This window comes from Vulpes vulpes, chromosome 14, assembly GCF_048418805.1.
Source record: "Vulpes vulpes isolate BD-2025 chromosome 14, VulVul3, whole genome shotgun sequence".
In the NCBI taxonomy this organism is placed as follows: Eukaryota; Metazoa; Chordata; class Mammalia; order Carnivora; family Canidae; genus Vulpes; species Vulpes vulpes.
Window position 1 is genome coordinate 75,925,245 of NC_132793.1, and position 21,029 is coordinate 75,946,273.

The following is a 21,029-nucleotide window of genomic DNA, read 5'->3' on the forward strand; positions in this document are numbered from 1 at the left end:
CAGAGCAGACAAGGTGATGCCATGAGTCTCTCCCCTGTCGGCAGGGTTTTTGGGTTTTCGTTTTGTTTTGTTTCTTTTGTTTTCCAGGTTCATAATTTATTGTTGAAATTGAGTATCAGGTGATGAGTTGACATTGGCCTTTCCAAGCTTGGGACTTAACAGCTGAGGTCCGAGTTAAAGTCCATTTATGTTGCTTTCACAACTGGCGTTTTTTTAGACCCTAATTTGAAGTATAAAATCAAAGCAATGCCTCCACGTGTGGCCAATACACTATTCATTCTACCTGTGAGAGTATAAGAGTTGAAATATTTTCTGATGCCAGTGAAATGGAATTAGGCATCGGTTTCTGGACCTGCCATGATTTCAATCTTGCAAAAGGTAGCAATTCCACTGATTGTGTCTTCAACGTTCGCAGCTAACCTGTCATCAAGGTTTTAGGTGTAACCGTCAATAGGTGGAACTCGCCTGCCCTCTCACCAGGTCGAATTATCCCACAGCTCTAAGACTTGCTGCTGTGACAGGCTTTAAAATGTTACATTGTTTTGTGTTTCTTTTGGTACCAGGAGATTGGACTTTTCCATATTTTTATTGGCCCATATGGCTCTTTTTTGAGTGTCCTGATCACCACTCTCCCTCCCTGGTGCCACCCATCCTGCCTACAGGGAGAGGGAGGAGGGGGAACAGAGGGCCCAGCCAAGAGGGTAGCGCAAGGAAAAGCCATCCTTCGCTTGCACCCGAGCCACATCACCTCCACTGGGGCTGCTGGTGACTCACAGGCCGTGCATTCGGTGTGCTCCACTCTCTGCTTTATGTTCAGTCTTTGTAACTGTGTTAGGAGGCAGGGAAAAGTAAAAGAGGAGTAGAAGGAACAGACAAGATCCTTTCCCTATAGACGGAGTCAAACAGACTTGTGAGAAAGGCGAAAATTTGGTGACCCTTCGAAGTGATGTTCTTTTATTATTGGAACAGAAGCGCTGTGTTGGGGGTGGGGGGCAATGGATGGAGAGGAGAGACCTCTGACAGCGGCCCCCAAACCCCACTGTGACCCCAAACTCATCAAGGCTGGTGCACATGCACTTGGCAAAACGAAGCCCTGCAGGTACAGACTCACCTTGAGGGTCAGTTAAACTGAAGCTGGCTTCTTACTCAGCATGTCCCCTGGGGTGATCCCACCCAACTGCACACCTGAGAGAAGTTCGGTCTCTCCCCAGTGACAGTGCTGTCCTGTCACACCTTCAGACCCTTGTACCTGGGCTGACCCATCTGAGTGGGGTCCCTGAAGCCCCTCTCCCCCGAGTCAGCCTCATGAGGGAGGGCAGTGCCCTCTGTATAAACAGCTCAGAATTGAAAACTTGCATTCCACTTTTAGCCTTGCCTTTTTTAGTAGGAATAATCCTAATGCCTTTCATCTGACTTTCTGCACTTCGGCTCTTCCAGTCTGCCGGCGCCCCAGTGATCCCCAGCCTAGGATCACACAGGCTAGTGCCTTTGCATACGTGGTTCCTCCGGCTTTTTTCTGGACTAGCTCCTCCTCCAGGTCTAAACATCATGGGCTCCTTCCCCGGGAAGCTTTCCCGGGCCCCGCTGGACGGGGATGGTGTTCCTATGAGAGGGGACATCACACTCCATTGTTATTCCTGTATAAATAAATGTCTGTCTTCCCCAGCAGGCGGAAATCTCATGTCTGGCGTGTTTAATGGAATATCTTTGTCTCAGAGAGCCATGCTTGGCACTTAGACAATGCTAGTTGAATGAGTTCCATTTGTTGAATTCAGAGGACCCAATCATCCTTCAGTTTGAGGGTGACAGGGAAGTCCCTGATCTAGCTCTTGCTCTCAACCTGCAGACCCTGCCCCTACCCTACCTGCAGACCCTGTTTGCCAAGCCTGACGGCAGCCCCACCCCACCGCCTGCTCTGGGGAAATGTGTGTCTGGAACCTTGGCTATCTTCAAAGGCTTTATCGGTATCAGCTGGAAGGGCTTCAGCGCCTTCGTCAAATCGGGTGAACAATACACTAGCCAGACTCCTCGGGCAGGCTTTGTTTATCCTGGGATCTCCTCCAAGATATCAGCTGATGGCTTCAAACACTTTTTATGGTCTCAGATTCGGACAGACTCAGATTTTCCCCCTTCATCTTCCAATCCTTCCCTAAGATTTTCCTCCTCGCGTTTGTTCAAGCTTTATTACAGATGCTTTTCCATGCACGACTTTGCCTGCAGAAAACTGGCTTCATGGCTTCCACTTGCAGCTAAGTCTTGCAAATGCCAAAGGTGAGCTGGAAAGGGCAGATGGCATATTTCCTGATGCTCTTTTGTTATCAATCCATATTTACTCAGGCTTTTCTCCTTCCACAGGGTGGGAGTGGGTGGGGGTTTTTGGTGTAGATATAATGGAGATAAACTAGAGATTTCCTTAAGGAAAGTGGAGTTGAACAATTTTTTGAAGACAGGGATTGGGGATAATAGAGATATAAGCTTAGCTACCTAGGTGCAGACTAGGATAGCATGAGTCTTGGTGAAAAGTGTAAGGCACAAATGTGTTTAAGACCATACACAGGGGTGCCTCAGCCAGTTAAGCAGCTGCCTTCAGCTCGGGTCATGATCTTGGAGTCCCGGGATCCAGCCTATATTGGGCTCCCCACTCAGCAGGGAGTCTGCTTCTCCTTTTCCCTCTCTCTCCTCTCCTCCTCCTCCTCCTCCTCTCTCTCTCTCTCTTAAATCTATCTATCTATCATCTATCTTTTTAAAAAAGACCAGATTTATCTCCTCCAGTTTCTGAGAGTCAGGGTGGACCTTAGCTCGGTGACTCTGGATGAATGCTCTCATGGGGTGGTCATCTCAAAGGCTTGATTTGGGAAAGGGTGGGTAGGATTCAAGAGAGAGCCTGAGTACCCACAATGGAAGCTGCAACCATTTATAACTAATCTCTCAGAAATGATATCCATCATGTCTGCCATATTCTGTTTGTTAGAAGCCAGTCACTAAATCCAGCCCACCCTCAAGGGGAGGAAATTACTCAAGAATGTGGATACCAGGGGGCAGCAATCCCTGGGCACCTTGTCAGGCTACCCACCGTGTGCTTCCACCCAGTCCTACCCTCCTCCTGGTCTCACTGCTTCCTTCCCAGTTCAGTATGTGCTTAAGGAAAGGGCTCGTGACTGCTTATCACCCCCCCACCCCACCCCAAGAGTGGGGAATAGCCTAAAGTCGTAAGGGCATTAGGCTGGATGCTCTGCTTATACAAGCAGTGGACCCAGAAGGACTTGCTGGTGGCAGAGCCTGTCTATAGAGGCCAAGTTCTGGGCGAGAGGCAGTAGGTGTAGGACGCATTTACGGAAGAGTTGGCTGACCGGGGTGGCATTTTGCAAATTACGATCTGAAGCCCCAAGCTGTCCCTTGATGCCGCTCCTAGTGTGCTGTCTTACAAAGATACTGACGGTACTGTTGATGTCACAGGACCAAAGAGCTGACTTACAGAAGAGGACACTTCTTTCTGTGCCGTCTCAGGGCTCAGCCTCTCACCCATTTGGTCACCTCTTTGGTCCAAAGTCTTGGACCTCCTCCCTTGCCTTCCCTTTAAGACCCTTCCAGTCCTTTCTGGCTCTGTGATTCAGCATAGTCACGCTCAGCCCTGGTCATCCTTGTCTCCTGTGGTCTCTCCACTGGTTCCAATCTGTCCTTGCCTCCATCTTCGTCGAGAAGCACTTAAGGTGCGACTTCTCCGGGGGGGCTGGCCAAGGCCCCTGCTCATCCCACAGTTCAGTATCTAAGCCCAGAGGTATGAGGTGGCCTGGGAAAGCAAAAGTTGTTATGACCCAGTCGTGACTGAGGAATTTAGCTCTCAAAAAGGTGTCTGGTTGCAAGTACCCAGATCCTAATTAAACCAGCCTCCTTCCTAGCCGGCTGCCTCATCCTCCTGGCCACTTACCCTCCAGCTGACTTTCCAATGCTGTGCATGTGGAGAAATAAGATGCAAATCAAATATACTTTGTGGAAGTGGGGAGTGAAGTTGAATTACTTACTCCTGGGTGAACCTAAGGAGGAAGGATCTGGGGGGTGGGGCTGGGGAGCTAGAGCAGTTGACAGAGGAGAGAAAATCCACAAGGACACTGACACATTAGGCTCTTCAAAGGAAGGTGATTTGAATATCAAAGGCAGAGGAGAGGCCCTCAGGAAACTGATGAAACTCCTGAATATTTTCTGCAAAAAACGATTCCTCTTTATCTTCCTGTCCTTGAATGTAAAATGAAGGAAGACGTACTATGCTATCTGATAATCTAATCAAAGAGCTAATGCCCAAAAACTGAACTCATTTTTCAGTCTAAGAATTAGTGTACAATCACACAATATCCATTGTATAAAATGGAAAATAAGGTTTTGTGATGTTTTAGTTTTGTGTGAAGATAAAGTTCCAACTGAACCCCTTTTCTCCTCAGTTTACTATGATATTATAGATGAGGTTGATGGTGTAGCGATGTGAGGCTGAGGGTGTAAGGAAGTGTAAGGAGGTGTAAGGGCAGGTGCAAGGAAGGAGTATTTTAAGCAGAGGCGAGAGCTAGCAGGATGTGCAATGGAACGTTTCCTGTTGTCTCAGGTGTTGGCTACAGCTTCAAAGCTGAAGTCAGTGGATGATAAGGACCCCCACATTCTAAAGAGAGATGAGAGATGCTAAAAAATCTCACAGGATTTGCCAAAGACAGGCTAGAGGTTCAGGAGAGAGTTCTTTGAAGGGAATTCATAAGAGGAGCAAGCTTTGCTTTTTCCTCCACTCCCTATGCGAAAGGGGATTCTTTACCCAAAGCAAGCAGAGAGCGGAGACAAGAGAACCTCAGGCTTGGGAGAAGGTTCTTGAGAGAAGGGGAGACAGACTGGTCTCACACTTTGTAGATAGATGGAAGCTTGTTGAGTGGCAAAAACATTTCAGCCTGTGAGGTGCTATTACCAGAGGGGAGAATGCCAAGGGTCTTGGGAGACCTTGCTCCGTGCCTCTTGGAGTCTGGGGCCAGGAGGACTGGCATGTGGCTCTCAGGGAGCTGTGAGGGCAGGCAGCTAGCTGAGACTGGGCGATGGGGTATGGTGAGAGAGGGCAGCAGGGATGCGTGTCTGCCATTTGGAGGGCTCTGTGAGTCGATTCCCATTAGGCCAAGTGATAGCCAGAGAGCTGCACTGTGGGGCAAGGAGCCCAGCAGAGAGAGATTGAGATCCGCTGAACAGGGAACCACCCGTGGTGCACTGTGGGAAGTCTCCGAGGAGGCGGGAGTAGGGAAGTGCATCTCAAAAGTCCTGTTAACATGCCTATAAAGGAGCTGGACTTAGAATGAAGGGGACTTCAGACATTCCAGGGAAAGCCACAAACTGCGCATGTTATACATAATGGCCTGATTTCCTCTCAATTTTCCCCATCTGCTCAGCCCTAGAGCATCCAGAAGCAGGTGAACAAGGCAAATCAGGAAGAAGGAAAGAACAGACAGACTCCCTTCCCTACTGGAAGTTCTTAACCCTCACGTCAGACCTGAGCTGAGGAGTGGAAAAGGAACTAAACCGGATGTGGGGCTCAAGTGTGGGGTTAGAGTGGAGCTTTTAGTATTCCCAAATAGGACTCTGCTGATGCCTGAACAGGACTGAAGTCTTGGAATCTGCCTGGAGATATCACCAAAGAGTAAAAAAGGTGACACAGAGCTCATTTGAAGACAATAGTGGGAGAAAACAAAATCTTACCCAGCTCAACTTGATCAATAAATGGATGGCTAGTGTTTGAAGAAGGCTAGTATTTCAATTTGCAACAGGAGTTTTTCCATTTTACCCATGCACTTACTCTTGGACTTTCAAGATGGCACTGCTACCCTGGAAAGATGTGCAATTTAATGGGAAAACAAAAAAGGGAGCAAGTGATTATAATACGGTGTCATACTGGGAAAGTACAGGGCATCATGTGAACTTAGGGGCAGGCCAACCCAATCTTAGGGGCCAGGGAAGCCTTCCCAGAGAAGTGATACCTTGGCTTGGCTCTATTTTTAGGGAGAAGTAAGAGCTAACCAGATAAAAAGGGTGATGAGAGGCAGGGGATAAACAGAATGGAGTACAGGGAGTGAGGGCTGGTTTTGAGGAGTGTTAATGAGTTCTCTTTTAGGCATGTTGATCCTGTAATTAGATATGGGCCAGGAACCCTGTCTGTGCACCAAAGATGGTGATTTGGCATCATCACCCGTGTGCAGTATTTGGAGCCCTGTGGGTGGGTCAGGTCTCTCAGAACAAGTGTGTATAGAGAAGAAAGAGACTGTAGATAAAAGTCAGATAAAGATGCATTTGAGAATGGCTGCTGACCTCATCTGGGACTCTGGGACAGGAACGTTTAAAAAGAACCTAGGCAGGCAGAGGAATCTCCCAAGGAATAGATGTTTGAGAGCTTTAGTCCCTGAGGATAGGGACTAGCCCTAGCCCTCGTTGTGTTGGGTTTAACTAATGGAGCCACCGATTGTCTGGTCTATAGCGGGCAGATCTGACAGCCTGAATGGCCACCTGTCCTCATAAGCCCAGATGCAAGTCTACTCTCTGTTTTATAGAACACCAAGGCAAAGGCATGGCAAAAAATGAGTAAGGAAACAAAGAGAGGTTTGTTTTGGCATCTGGAGCATGTGCTTTTCCAGCAGCTGGTGGCCACATGCGGACTCACTCAACTGGATAGCTGGAAAATAAGAGCCCCAGAAAGGAGCCCCAGAAAGGAATCTAAGAGAGAGAAAGCACCAACTCCAGAACCTTTGGCTCAACATAGCGCCTTGACTGTGAACGATTTGCCAAGTAGCCTCTTCCTAAGAGCTGAAGAACTATCAGTGCCCTTAGGGGCCAAAAAGGATCCCCTATGTTTAAGGAATGGGTAGAGGAAGCAATATGGAATGGAACATTTGGGAAAATGGAAGAAACAACAGGAGAGTGTGTTCCCTTAAAAGCTGAAAGAATAGAGTTGAGAGAGTGGATTAATGGAAGAACAAAAAAGTGCCCCCTGGATGTGGGGAGTACTTTACAAAACCAATGCCATCGAAGTGATGGATTCAGGAACCAGACTGCTCATGTATGCATGGGATGTAAGCAACCAGAGGTAATGAGTAGACAGTGCCCTTTATAGAAGGTTGACTATAAAGAAAAAAGCAATAATGTGAGAAACAAGAAGTACCTTTAGGAGTGTAATGGCACGAGAGAGGGTTTTTCTCTTTGGTAGGAGGTCTTAGAGCCTGTTTCAATGGTGATGGGGAAGAGGGAGGGAGGGAGGGAGAGGTTGAAGAGGTGAATGAATGGGGCACAGTGGGTGGAAGGAGAATTCAGGAAGCAGGGAGGCGTGGCTCTAGAAGAGCACAGATATTGCACAGGTAATTGGCCTGGGAGGGTAAGAACAGGAACAGATAAGGAAAGAGCAAAGAGCAAATGAGATAGGGGTGAATGCAGATAACTGGTAAGTGGAAGGGTGGAAAGGTTGAAGCTTGTTTGCTTTCCTGGTCAATAAAGATGGTGAATAACATATCAACAAAAGCATTGTATAGTTTTAAAACATTTGCATAAATATTTCAAGCAATCCTCACAACCAGCCAAAAACCAGGTTTTTTTTTTGGTTGGTTCCAAATCTTGAGTACATAGCCTGGTTCTCTATTATTCCTGGCTACTTGAGCTGCTGTTCTCTCCTGTAGCTCCACACAACTAGAACTCTCTCAAACTAATCTTTTCTCCATGGCCTAAGCCAATTCTTCTAAGTCTCATTTACAGCTGCTGCCATCACGGGAATTCAAACTACAATTGGTTCTTTTCTACCTTATCTCTGAGCCTCAAGCATTCCTGCCACCCAGCAGCAACCAGCTCTAGTGCCTGTCTTCTGGCCTGTTGCAAAAAAAAAAAAAAAAAAAAAGACTTTGACGGAATCCAGATCTACACTGGATGCATGGTGCTACCGCTTGGCTATAGCCAAGGAATATTCCTTGACCTAATGGGGGTTCAATTTGATTTGAGTTGAGGACACTGGCCAGTTATCTACTTATATTTCTTTCTTTTTTTCTTTCTTTTCTTTCTTTTTTTCTTTCTTTCTCTTTCTTTCTTTCTTTCTTTCTTTCTTTCTTTCTTTCTTTCTTTCTTTCTTCTTCAGAGTTAGTTATTTATTTGAAAGAGAGTGAGAGAGCAAGAACACAAGTGGAGGTGAGGGAGAGGGAGACTCCCCACTGAGAAGGAGCCCGAAGAAAGACTCGATCCCAGGACACTGAGTTTGCGACCTGGATGAAATCAAGAGGCAACTGCAACGAACCAAGCCACCCAGGCACCTCTCACATTTCATTTAGTCACTCAATACCCAAAAGAATTGGGGCAGTGTGCTCCATTGATCTCTCAGATTCCAGACTGCAGTTGGCCCCTCAGTCTTTTTGCTGGACCTTTCCATTCTCAGCACCATTAAAACACTCTGTTGGGATCTCTTGGTTATCAGTTCATGATGTGAAAGAGGGGAGAAGGACAGGAGGAATGTTTCAAAAAGTGTGAAAGACAAGAAGATGTATTGGTTCAAAGAAGCAAACCTGTGACCCTCAAGTCCGGTGACGTCTTTTTGCTTTTGTTCCAGTTGTTTCAACGGCTACCCTGCAAGAGAGGTTTTGAAAATGCTTCTAGCAATAATGGCATCATTTGAGTAGAAAGATTATTTCAAGAACGATATTTATTTGGGTAGACATATTTGTTTACTTATATTTGGTTTATACGTTCTAATGTGTTTGTTATTTAATGGTCACTCAAACGTCATTTAAAAGGTTCATTATTTTATGGTCATAGTGTCTCAGTGTTTCAGGCAGTGCTGTGACTGTTAAAATAAAGGTCTTCTAGGTGAGATGAAAGGTATTTTTTTAAATGTGGATCCAGTACCCAACCCCATGCTAAGTATCTTTAAACTTTACAGTGTAAAAGAAGACAGACTTTTGACAGTGGGAATTAACCATGTGGTTAAAGTCAGGTTCAAAGAGAGTTGACACAGGTTAGCCTTGACTTGTATATTGAAGAGGCAGATCTTTTTGCCCTCAAGTGAAGGAGAAACTGCTAATGCAACCAAGGCAGCTTCAGTAAGCAACATCACCTTGTTTTGAAGGCAGCTAGTAGTTTCCTAGGTGCTGTGCTTTCATGTAAGCCAAATACCCTTCCCACCCAGGCACTGAGCAAGCAATAAAATACAAGCTGGGATGTTATCCCTGCTCCAGAAAACAGGCCTAATTACCCAAGACAGTTAGTTCAAGAGACGGTCCAGCCTGTCCCCCATCATCTCCCATGTTTTCTTTCACTTTCCATCCATTTCAGCAGCCAACCCAGTGAGGTTTTTGTACTTGTTCTGGGCACCATGTTAAGAGCACTGGACACAGGATTGAGCCTCCCCAGACTTCCCCCTTGGTCCACCCCAGGCAGGTAAATACATTCTCTCTGGCCTTCTTGTTCTTGGCTGTCAGGAACCACCCAAGGCCCAGCCTCTCCTAACCAGTCACTATAATAGGGTATAACTCCTGGGCCCGCCGTGGGGCCATATAAAACAAGTGGGTTTGCAGCAGGAAGAGAACAAGACACATTTCTCCCAAAACCTTGAGATCCTACGTTGCTCTTATTTTAAGAAGATGTCCGCCCAGAGAAGCCCTTTTGAGTGCCATCACGCTGTTGGAGATGTGCCTTTGTACCCTGACTTTTGTGGTAAAAATCTGTGTGGGCTTATTTTACATTTACTGAGCTCCCAGTAGACACGAGTCATTGCAAGCGTATCAGAGACTTCTTTGCCAATTCCCTATGCTCCCTGAAAACCCCCTCCAGGTCCAGGGAAGAATCAGTGCCTCCCAGGCCCCATCTGGATGGTGTCAACAGCTCTTGTCTCTTGTGAAACCCATATATGACCATGGGTTTGACGGTAGACTGGGTGTGTGTGGGGGAGGGGTCCCTTAATTTTGGAAGAAAAGAAAAACATGCAGGGCAAGAATACAGTTACGTTGTTAGAGTGATAATTTGGCTTCTGGCTAACTCTTGGTCTCCTGAGAGGCAGAGAGGAGAAGGTTTGGTAAAAATTAGCTCAGTTTTCTTTTCTGCAAACACGACCGGAAAAAATGCAAACCAGCTGAGTAGGCACAGTTTTTGCCTGCCCCAAATGGAGGCATTTATGGTATTGAAGAAAGTTTATAAAGATGTTTCAACTTGGGTTTCCTGTGAAAGAATTAGGAAGAAAGGGAGTGGATAAGAGCTGGGTGGAACTAGACTTTCTTCATTTACACAGTCCACTGGAAACCAGGGCCCTTTATGGGAAGCAGGAAAGTTTCATTTGGAAGAACTTTCTGTTGTGCCAGAAAGCCCTTTGAATGTGCCCTGGCTTCAAACATGAAATTGAAATATCCCCAGCCCTCGCCTTGCAGTGGACATCAAGACTGCGCTGACATTTCAGAGAGGTTCCTGAATAGCAAGACTCTCTTCTCCAAAATCAAAAACCTAATAATCCAAAGTATACAGCTGTGGTGGCTCAGGCAGCCCAACATTGACAACATAGAGTTAATGTTTTTATTATAGCTTCATTAGTCAAGGATCTTCATTAAGGTGTTATAATCCAAGGCTGTTTCCTCTACAGAACATAGAGTGATGCACAAGCTTTCCTACTCATGATGTACGGTTCCAAATATGCTGAAAAGACTAAATCTTATTAAATGGTTTGGACCCAGGTCAGTTACATTTATATTTAACACGTGTGATATTCTTATTTTTCTCCATCTAAGTCAATCCCATCCATGCATTGAGCACCCACAAGGAAGACAGTGTTTCAGGTTGGCCTACAGAAGCCTTAGATGTGGTCCCGGCCCCCAGGAAACCTCACTAATGAGGCATAATGGGGGCACCTGGGAGGCTCAGTCAGGTAAGCATCTGCCTTCAGCTCAGGTCATGATCTCGGGATCCTGGAACTGAGCCCACCTGGGCCCTGATCAGCAGGGAGTCTGCTCTCTCTCTGCCCCTCCCCATTCATTCTCTCTCCCTCTCAAATAAATAAATAAAATCCTTTTAAAAAACTTTTAAAAAGGAGAATGTGTGAACCATTAATGAACAAGTCAAGGCAGGATGTGATAAAGTGCCAAAGGAGGAAAAATAGAAAGACCTGAAGAAATTGAGAGAAAATGAAGGGTGTGTGAGAGACCAGGCTTCCTATTTTACAGGAATATTGAATCTGTCTTCAGAAGGAAGAATGTGAAAGTTACAGGATGAAGAATTCCAGCTCATCAACAGAAAGAACTGAGGTGGGAAAGACAAGCTAGTGGGATTGTTGGAGGCATGCAAAGAGATTGAATGTCATCTCTTGGGGGATATGACAAAAGGGTTTTCCACACTGTGTAAATTAAATGACATCTAAACTGTCTTGGATCTTTGAAATAGTTGTGTGTGCGGTTACTGGAACATCAGCTCAATCTGGACCTCCCAGAGGAGTAGGGTGACTGGCCTCTAGGTGGGATCCTCCCCTCCTGTGTGTTCCCCTACCACCACCCACTGCCTGGTTCCTGGGAGAGGAGAACATATGGCAAAGCAGTCTCTGTGGCAACAGAGGCCAGGGACACAGAACTAAGGATCCAACATGGATGCATTCATGATACACTTGAGATTTGTACAATTTACCAAATATAAATTTTGCCTTTTAAAAGACTAGATGATGGGGATCCCTGGGTGGTGCAGCGGTTTGGTGCCTGCCTTTGGCGCAGGGTGTGATCCTGGAGACCGGGGATCAAGTCCCGCGTCGGGGTCCCTACATGGAGCCTGCTTCTCCCTCTGCCTGTGTCTCTGCCTCTCTCTCTCTCTCTCTCTGTGTCTATCATGAATAAATAAATAAAATCTTAAAAAAAATAAAAATAAAAGACTAGATGATGATGTGCATTATGAAAAGTACTGATGTCTGCAGCCTACTTTAAAATAAATTTTGAAAAAAAATAAAATAAATTTTGAAAAAATGGATCAATGGGTGGAAAAGAGATAATAGGCAACAAAACATATACAGAAAAATGCTGATTGTAGAATCTAGGTGGATGGCTGTTCACTGTGCCATTTTCGACTTTTTTGTATGTTTGAAATTTTTTGTAATCAAATGTTCAGGAGAAAAACCGATGTCAAAGAGAGCAATGGTTTTCAACATTCACTGACATGGAATACAGACTATGATAATGTGGGTTATTGAGTTCTTGCTGCTGTCTCTCACTATCTCGTTCACTCTCATAACCGCCTACAAAGTAGTTATCATCATCCTCACTTGGTAGAGGGACAACTGAGGATACTTGAGGCACAGAGAGCAGGAAATGTTTGACCAAAGTCACACAGTTGGAAAGTGTCAGGTACAGGGTTTGAACCACATCTGACTGACTCCAGGACCCAGAGCTGCGACTGATGCACTACCCCTGGACCCAGATGCAGATGGCTGACCCGGGCCTTGCTTTGGCTGGAAAGCAGCCGAGCCTTGGAGGAAAGCGGGAGGGTGCCCACATGCTGGTGCTTCCCTCCCCTGCAAATGGGTCGCATGTGCTTTGGCTCTTTAGTTCTTTAATGGTTAATAAACACCCAGACCTCTACTTTTTAGTAGGAGTACATAGTACTTTTTAGGAGTTTTATTTTGGTTTTATCTTTTTTTTCCTTCATTTTAAACAAGAAGTTTATTTAAACAATAAGACATTTGACTTGAAGGGAGAACGATCTAGGATTCATTCCTTTTGGAGTAATTTATCCCTACCTAAAAATAAATTGTCTTACACACATAGTGGCTACATACAAAACTGATTTAAAATTGTCCTTGGTTTTACAATGATAAGTGAAAAACACTAGAATTCTATAATCAAATAAGGTCTGCAAGGATTTTTTTTTTTTATGTTGCTGTTTTGTTAAACAGTGAGAGCAAAATAACTTAGTGGAATATAAAGATTAGAGCTGAAAAAAAAAATAAAAATAAAAAAATAAAAAAAATAAAGATGAGAGCTGAATAAGCATGCCACTAATGGAGAGAGTATTTTCCCAGAACCAGTTATTTTACCAGTCTCATCTCCACCTGATGACGATCAAAACTTACCATGGCTATTTAGTTTTTTAAAAAATGCAGCATTCAGGACACCTGGGTGCCTTAGTGGTTAGGCATCTGTCTTTGGCTCAGGTCGTGATCCTGGGGCCCCAGGATCAAGTCCCACATCGAGCTCCCCACAGGGAGCCTGCTTCTCCCTCTGCCTGTGTCTCTGCCTCTCTGTGTCTCTTATGAATAAATAAATAAAATCTTTTTTAAAAATTAAAAGAAGAATGCAACATGTATACCAGTTACTTGATGTACAATAAAGGAATAAGAAGGGGAAGGCAAAGGTAAAGAGATGATGCAGGAGTCGGGATGCGGTGGAACCAGATGGGTGTTCTAACTGTGAGTGCCCCTTGGTCTGTAGGAACGGAGTTATGGAGTCCAGCAGCAGGTGGCCCCTTGGTGGACACCGCTGGAGCACGCCAACTGCATCTTTGCCCTCCCTGTCCACCCAGCCGGGCGTGACTGCTGCACTGATTGGCTGCCCACCAAATCAGAAACTGAGCTGCCTCCAGGACAAGCCCTGTTGTTCCCAGCAGGCTTCCATTAGCTACTAAGTGGTATAAAAATGGCTCTATCTTAAGCTGCACCACAGAATCAGCCAGTCCCACCAGCTACAAACCAAAGCCATCATTGTTTCTGGGTTCTGACTTCTTCCCTGGGCTCTTTCATCAGCCCTGGCCAGCGCTGGAGTCTCAGCTGCTGCTTCACAGGAGAGGCCTTGCAGGGAGTGAGTGTCATCTCACTTTGCCTCCCATTGTCCCCGAGGAGTTGTGTTCAGTCACTGGCTGAACATATGTAATACGGCAACTCTCTCCAGATCCGGTCCTCAGGGTCATTGTCAGCTGCCTTGGATTTGTCTCATAGTTTGTAAAAAGAAAAAAGAAAGCATTGAAAATCAAATACCCTCACCCCTGTTTTTACTTCAAAGGCCCATTGAGGTGGGGACCTCCATTGCAGTATCAGGGGTTGAGGGTGGGATGTTATGTCACACCTGCGTGTGATTTCTCAGGAGGGTCTGGAGTCCCAGCAGCAGCGGCCTGGGGAAGGCAGCCTGTGGATGCTGGTCACCAGGGTCACCCAGGCATGGTGGGTGCTTGTTACCCAGCTCTGCGATGGCCTCAGGGCTGGCCAGAGGAGGCCATCATTGTAGGCCTCAGATTCAGCTTGTTTGGGGTTCCTATTACTTTCCCTTCCTTCCACTTTTTAAAGGGAGAGGGAAGGCTGCTTTTCAAAACTAGAAAGGAACGAAAGCCCAACTGGATGGCTTCCCCACCAGCGTCCCAACAGCTCCCTGAGCCCACCACTCCCACGAGGGTAGACGGCAAGAGAAGGATGATTTTAGAAACCGGAGCCAGGGAGTAGAGAAAGAATTCCTCAAGTCTGGGCCTCTGGGTCTTCTTGGGCTTGGCCTGCATATAACCCAGAGTTCAGGCTGTCAAAGGGAGCATTTGCCTCTTTTTTGTTTTTTAAATGTATTTTGTTTTTTTCCCCTAGTTTTATTAAGAAATCATTGAAATACATCACTGTGTAAGACATACAGCAGAAGGCTTGATTCACATATATTGTGAAGTGATTATCACAGTAAGTTCAGCTAATGTCCACATGCTCACAGATATAATAAAAAGGGAAAAAAAATTTCTCCTGTGATGGAAATGCTCAGGATTTACCCCATAAACAACTTTCCCATATAATCACTAGTAGTGTTAGCTATACTCACCATGTTATAATTTGCATCCCTAGTACTTACGTTATAATTGAAAGTTTGTACCTTTTGGCCACCTTCCTCCGATTCTCCCTCCCTGTACCCCTCCCCCATATTTGCTTGTTTTATTTTTTTAAATTCTTTTTTATTTTTTTTAAAGATTTTATTTTTTATTTATTCATGATAGACATAGAGAGAGAGAGAGAGGCAGAGACAGGCAGAGGGAGAAGCAGGCTCCATGCAGGGAGCCCGACGCGGGACTCCATCCCGGGACTCCAGGATCGTGCCCTGGGCCAAAGGCAGGTGCTAAACCACTGAGCCACCCAGGGATCCCCCATTTGCTTGTTTTAAATGTCTTGCAGGGACTCTGAGCCCAGGGGCTATAGCAGGGTCACTGCTCTAATTATGCTAGGGATGTGTCCAGGGTCGAGGCCCTACTAGACCACACAATTCCAGAACAAAGGGGGTGAGGAGTGTGCACCAGGAGCTGAACGGCAGCCTCCCTCATGCTCCGCTGGGAATATCAGCCAGCCTCTTCCCTCTGCTGTCCAAGCAATGCCTGGGGCTGAGCTGGGGGCTTCAAAGCAAAGTAACATGAGGTCAGATGGCAAAGACTCTAGAAGCATGGGAAGGAATCCTGGCGATCACCACATCTAACCCTCCCTGTTTTTCTAAATTGTGGTAAAATATACATAAGTTATCTTTTCAACCATTTATAAAAGTATTTTATTTGCTTATTTGACAGAAAGAGAGGGGGCACAGAAGTAGGCAGTGACAGGCGGAGGGAGAGGGAGAAGCAGACTCCTGGCTGAGCAGAGAGCCCGATGTGGGGCTTGATCCCGGGACCCTAGGATCATGACCTGAGCTGACGGCAGATGCTCAACTGACTGAGCCACCCAGACCCCCCCATTTCAACCATTTTAAACGTATAATTCAATCACCCTAAGTACGTTTACGATGTGCAGCCATCACTACTACCCACTTCCAGGTGTTCATCATCCCAAACTGAAAGCCTGCGCCCACCAAACAACACAATCTTTTCTTTAATAATGAGGAAATTGGCCAAAAAGAGTTGGCCCAGTGTCATGCAGGTAGGACCAGGCTCTGTATCTTGGAATCAAGGGCTCTGTCCTTTATATCAGCTGATTTTTTAAAATGGGATGAGATTTACCAAGAACTCAATTGCTTGTTCCAATTTTAAACGGATGTTAGCAAACAGGAGTGTCCAGAAACAGCAGACAGGACGGCGAGCGACCTAGGGACCGTGCCTTATAGATGGAAGAACTTGATGACAGGGAACTCAGGACAGTTAATAGGCATTGTTTTCAAAGATTGTAAAGTATATTGTGAAGGAGAGATTCAGCTCCCCTGGATTCAAAGGCAGGCACTTGGCAGCAAGTTCATTTCAATTGGAAACAACAAAGAGCTTTTTAATAACCCAGCCAACTGCCGGAGGTGTGGAGCAGAGCCTGCGTGACCGTGGGACCGGTGCGCTGAGCAAGCCTCCAGGCTAACTCAGAGATGCCTCCTGAGGAGCAGAGAGGTGAGGTCAGGCTCAGGACCTGCTTACCTAACCTCCCAGCGAGTTCACATGCTCCTGGGCTGGAGTCCTGACACAAAAGGCTTTCGAAGCATTCGCAAAGGTGCTCACTGATGGTGATGCATCAGTTTACACTGATGATGCACGCAGAGCAGTGCTAGGGCGGCTGGCCTCTGTGACTCTTCTTCCATGGCAGGCCACACAACTTGTCATGAAATTGTATCCAGTTATGTCCCACAGATTTTAAAAACTGAAGTAAAATTGGACACATCGGAGTGCAACACACAGGGTAAGGGGAAGTATTAGGTGTTTTTCAAGAAATATTTTTTTTTTCAAGAAATATTTTTGGTTACAATTTGCGTGTATGTGTGCAAGGCCCATGTAAAAATCACATTTTATTGTGGGTTAAATTTTTTTTTTCTTTTTTTACTGAAAAGTTTAGAAGCAAATGCAAAACGGGGGAGAGAGATATCTGGAGTTTTAAAAATGTGTCCTAAGTTGTTGGGTCGCATGGCAGCATAGAGAGAGGACAGTCCCCCACCAGTACTCGGCCCAGTACGCGGGGAAGCTCGTGTCTGTGGGGCCACCAAGGACATCAGCTCTGGCTGGGAGCTGCACGTCTGCACCGAGGAGGAGGCATGCGGGCATATCTGACTTCTCACTACTCTTCAGTTCCCCGGAGGGACTGTAGGGAAAGTGAATTCTGATCCCCCGAGAATAACCAAAAACAAACCCTGGAAACGGGACGCTGAGAGTATATGTAACCCTGTCTCTCCCACTCTTTCCAAGGATACCCACTCCTTCGTCCCCGGAATCCGGGACGTTGGCCATCCTGGGACAGACTAGGCACGTGCTGCTGGTCAGCCTGCCCGGGGCCTGTAATTAGAGGGGAGCTGCTAGGAAGCCCCGGCGGGTTTTGAAGGAACAGGCAAGTCACAGGGTGCAATGTTTTGGAACACACCGTGCAAGAGGAAGTCTATAGTTAGACCAAGGGACAGTCACCTATATCATACACACACAATGTTTTCCATTAAGGGATGCTGCTGCCAGTTGTACGGTGAATCCTTTCTATAAGGCAGGATATGTGTAATGGATCTGGTTTTGTCTGTCCAATATCCCTTCCTGATTTGACCATCAGCATCCACCGTCGTCCACTTCCCACAGATAATTGTTCCTGTCCTGCTACCCATCCCATGTGGTTCAAGTGGGTCAGCCAATCACAGTATCTTGCCCCCTCCCCGTGGCCTCAACAATTGGTTCTTGAAGAAAGCAACTGGCCCAACCCAGCCCACCCTGGGTCTTTCCCTAGGACTTAGAACTATTAGAGAAGTAGGCAAGAACTGAGTTTTCTCATGTGGTTGCTGACCTTGGAAGCTCCGGCCCATGCTCCTCTAGCCATCGGGAGGAAACCCACCGGCAGAGTGAGGGAACAAAAAGTCTGACGACAGCCGTGCTACTCTGGCCCATTCACCTTTGTGCTCTATCAATTCAGTGAATGGCAATATGGGCTTGGGGGGTTGTGGTTGTGGTGGTTGGAGGGGTGGTTTGGTTTTTGCTTAAACTAGGATGAGTTGGTGTTTGAATTTCCACGTGAGAGAGTTGCAAGTTGCTTCAGCATGCAGATAATGGATTGGGCACAGGATTTGGAGTGAAGACCTACATTCAAAGCCTAGATCTAGTTCTTATTAAGTGTGTTCAAGACACACAACTTGTCCAAACCTCAGTTTCTTCATCTGTACAACATACGAGGCATTTGTGAGGATTAAATGAGCCAATTGTGTGGAAGTGCTTTGTATAAGGATAAAACATTGTCTGAATGTTAACTACTAATCCAAGCAAAAAAGAAAAGCAAAAGAAAACCAAAGGCAGGGGTAGCCCCTGTGGCGCAGTGGTTTGGCGCCGCCTGCAGCCTGGGCTGTGATCCTGGAGACCTGGGATCGAGTCCCACGTCGGGCTCCCTGCATGGAGCCTGCTTCTCCCTCTGCCTGTGTCTCTGCCTCTCTCTCTCTGTGTCTGTGAATAAATAAATAAAATCTTTAAAAAAAAAAAAAAAAGAAAGAAAACCAAAGGCAGGGTGGGGGGAGTCTCCCTGTGCACCCTCTCAGGGAACCCACTCTTCCCAAGGGACCACTATTCTGACCTCTCCCATCACAGACCCCAGCGCTGCTAACTAGTCACAGTGGGACTCCTGCAGACCAAGCTCCTAACTTCTCAGAACTGGAATTTTATCATCAGGTAATAACGAGGTCAATTAAAATGACTTGCCTTGGAGAGTTGTTGCAAAGTCTGTTAGAATAACAGAAGCTTTCTAATAAAGATCCTTAAAATGGAGAGCTAAGGAGCAGGTGCTGTCATTTCTCTGTCATGAAACCATCTGGGGCAGGTGCTGGGGCTGGTGGATGGCTTAGGCACCACCTAATAGCAGCTCACAGGTTTTAAAACCTTTACATTTTCCACCAACTCATCCAACAGGAGAGGAGAGGAGGAAAGAGCATGGAGGAGACCGACTCCTTCCCCCAAAGGCTCCAGCTTGGGGTGTGGGGGGGCAGCACACTCATGTCACCCTCCCTCTGAAAAGGTACAGACTCTGGGCCTCCCCTGCCTCCAGGCTGGGAAATGTCCTTCTGGGCCTTTTGGCCACGTTCCAGCCGCGACTCCTGCGGGCAGGAAGGGAAACCGGGACTTGGTGGAAAGCTGCTGAGCAAGGAGGGACGAGAGAGCGCACATGAAGTGCTCCAGAACATTCCACTGGCAAAGGGGAGCGCTCAGGCATTAGCTGTTTTCGTGGTGTTCTCTCATGCTATCGGAATTAGAAAAGAAGCTAGGCCTCAAATTAGGCCACAAAATGACCCTTTCTTAGGGAATCTGTACTGATCTCACGACCCTGCTCCGCCAGCTTCCTTCAGCAGCTCCGGGCCTGTCCCTCCGCCCTTCTCTCTAAGGCCTGCCAGTCCTCGGCCCCACAGAGCTTCTCAACTACTCACTAGTGACAATCTTGAAAGATGAACCATGGGGAAAGTGCAGCCTTATCCACTGGAATGTCCCATTTACTTATGGGATGAGCTCAGAATAGACCATTAAAGGATGACAAATGGGGGTTGGACTTGCTGCATTTCCCAGCCTGCTTTTGGCCACCGTACAAATGTATGCCGACCAGTGTGGAGACCCTGGGAATTCTTTCTTTTTAACTCTGGCATTGACTCTCTCCTATTCTGCTGACAGACTCCTGGGGCAGAGGGTGTATGGTGGCCACTTGGGGGTAAAAGGATTGCGGAGACTGATGGGTGATCCGCCTTCCGGTGCCATCAATAATGCAGGCCCAGTCCCAGCAGCCCTGGAAATTCACAGTAAGAAACTAACGAAGTGTTTAATTATAAAGTCCTTAGCCATAGTCTTCCAAGAAGGCAAAGCTCCTAATAAATACTTTGGCAGAGGCCGTAAGCAGAGTGTGGGCTGCGCTGTGTAGCTGGTCAAGTGTGACTATGAGAGACCACCCACTGGACCGGCCAAGGTTCCTCGGCGACCCGGCAGATGCGCTGCCAAGGCAACAAAACTCCCCACTGCCCTTTCCCCTGCCCTTTCCCCCACCCTCTGGACCTCCCAGATCCATGGAAGGAGCTGGGCCTCCGCTTAGGACAGCCTACCTGCACTCAGCTCATGGGCAGATGTTACCTGGCTCCTCAAAAAATTGCTTGGAGCATCTGCATGAGTAATTAATTTGCAGGTATTTATTTATTTATTTATTTATTTATTTATTTATTTATTTTTAAAGATTTTGTTTATTTATTCATGAGACACACAGAGAGAGGCAGAGACGCAGGCCGAGGGAGAAGCAGGCCCTGTAGGGAGCCCCATGTGGGATTCAATCCCAGGACCCCGGGATCCCTCCCTGGGCCAAAGGCAGGTGCCCAACCACTGAGCCACCCAGGTGCCCCTCATTGCCTCGCTTCTAACCAGGTTCAAATCCCAAGTCCAAGAAAGAGGCTATCTCTAGAGGCAGCCACAATGTTTTGGTCACCCCTGTGGGAAAGTAGTGTCACACTGAGCAGGTGATGGAGAGAATGCCATGTCACCTGAAAACCCAGAGCTGAGATGGAAATCCACAATGCATTTCCAAGAGAAGGACCAAAAAACAGAGGAAACCTATATTTGGAGCTTTCAGAGCCCCTCGGGGTGGTATCTATGGGAACTGGAGGAAACAAAGGTAACAGGCAGCCTTACTTCAGGCTATGGAGACGGTCTAGGGTGAGTCAGAGCTAATAAAAAGTGCTCTGTAATGTCCCTGCACAAACTGTTGAGACCAAGCCTTGGAGCATTTTCTCTTTGGCCTGGAGCCCCGGAGCACATACGGCTGGTGATTAATTACAGGACAGACCCTGGGAAATAGATCAGGAACAGAAAGTGGTTTATATCAGTGTGATCATTAAAATTTGATCAAAAGCTGGACGTGGCTGGTTACCTTTTGATGGCCTTTTCTGAGAGCCAGTTCTCAAAAGAAGTCCCAGCCTTTCCCACCAGGAACTCTCCTTTAACTCCCAAGTAATAATTTGAGGTAAGACTGCATCATGAGACAAAAAGAAGTTGGGCCAAGCAATGAGTGGACTGGGGGCCTTTGTAGACGGTGATCTGAAAAGGAAAGCAACAGAAAGGCTTTCAGGCTTAAGATGATTGGGAAAAAGCAAAAGTCTTAGCAACAATGAGTATAATCAACGGAT

General features: G+C 46.7%; 1 protein-coding gene and 1 pseudogene across 1 annotated transcript in view; one reads left to right on the plus strand and one right to left on the minus strand.

Moving 5' to 3' along the window:
- The window catches only part of ARSB (arylsulfatase B), a 207,930-nt gene that overhangs the window by 178,727 nt on the left and 8,174 nt on the right, over positions 1-21,029 (plus strand). The gene's annotated exons all lie outside the window — the stretch shown is intronic.
- LOC112919629 (ATP synthase membrane subunit K, mitochondrial pseudogene) lies at positions 186-393 on the minus strand (annotated as a pseudogene).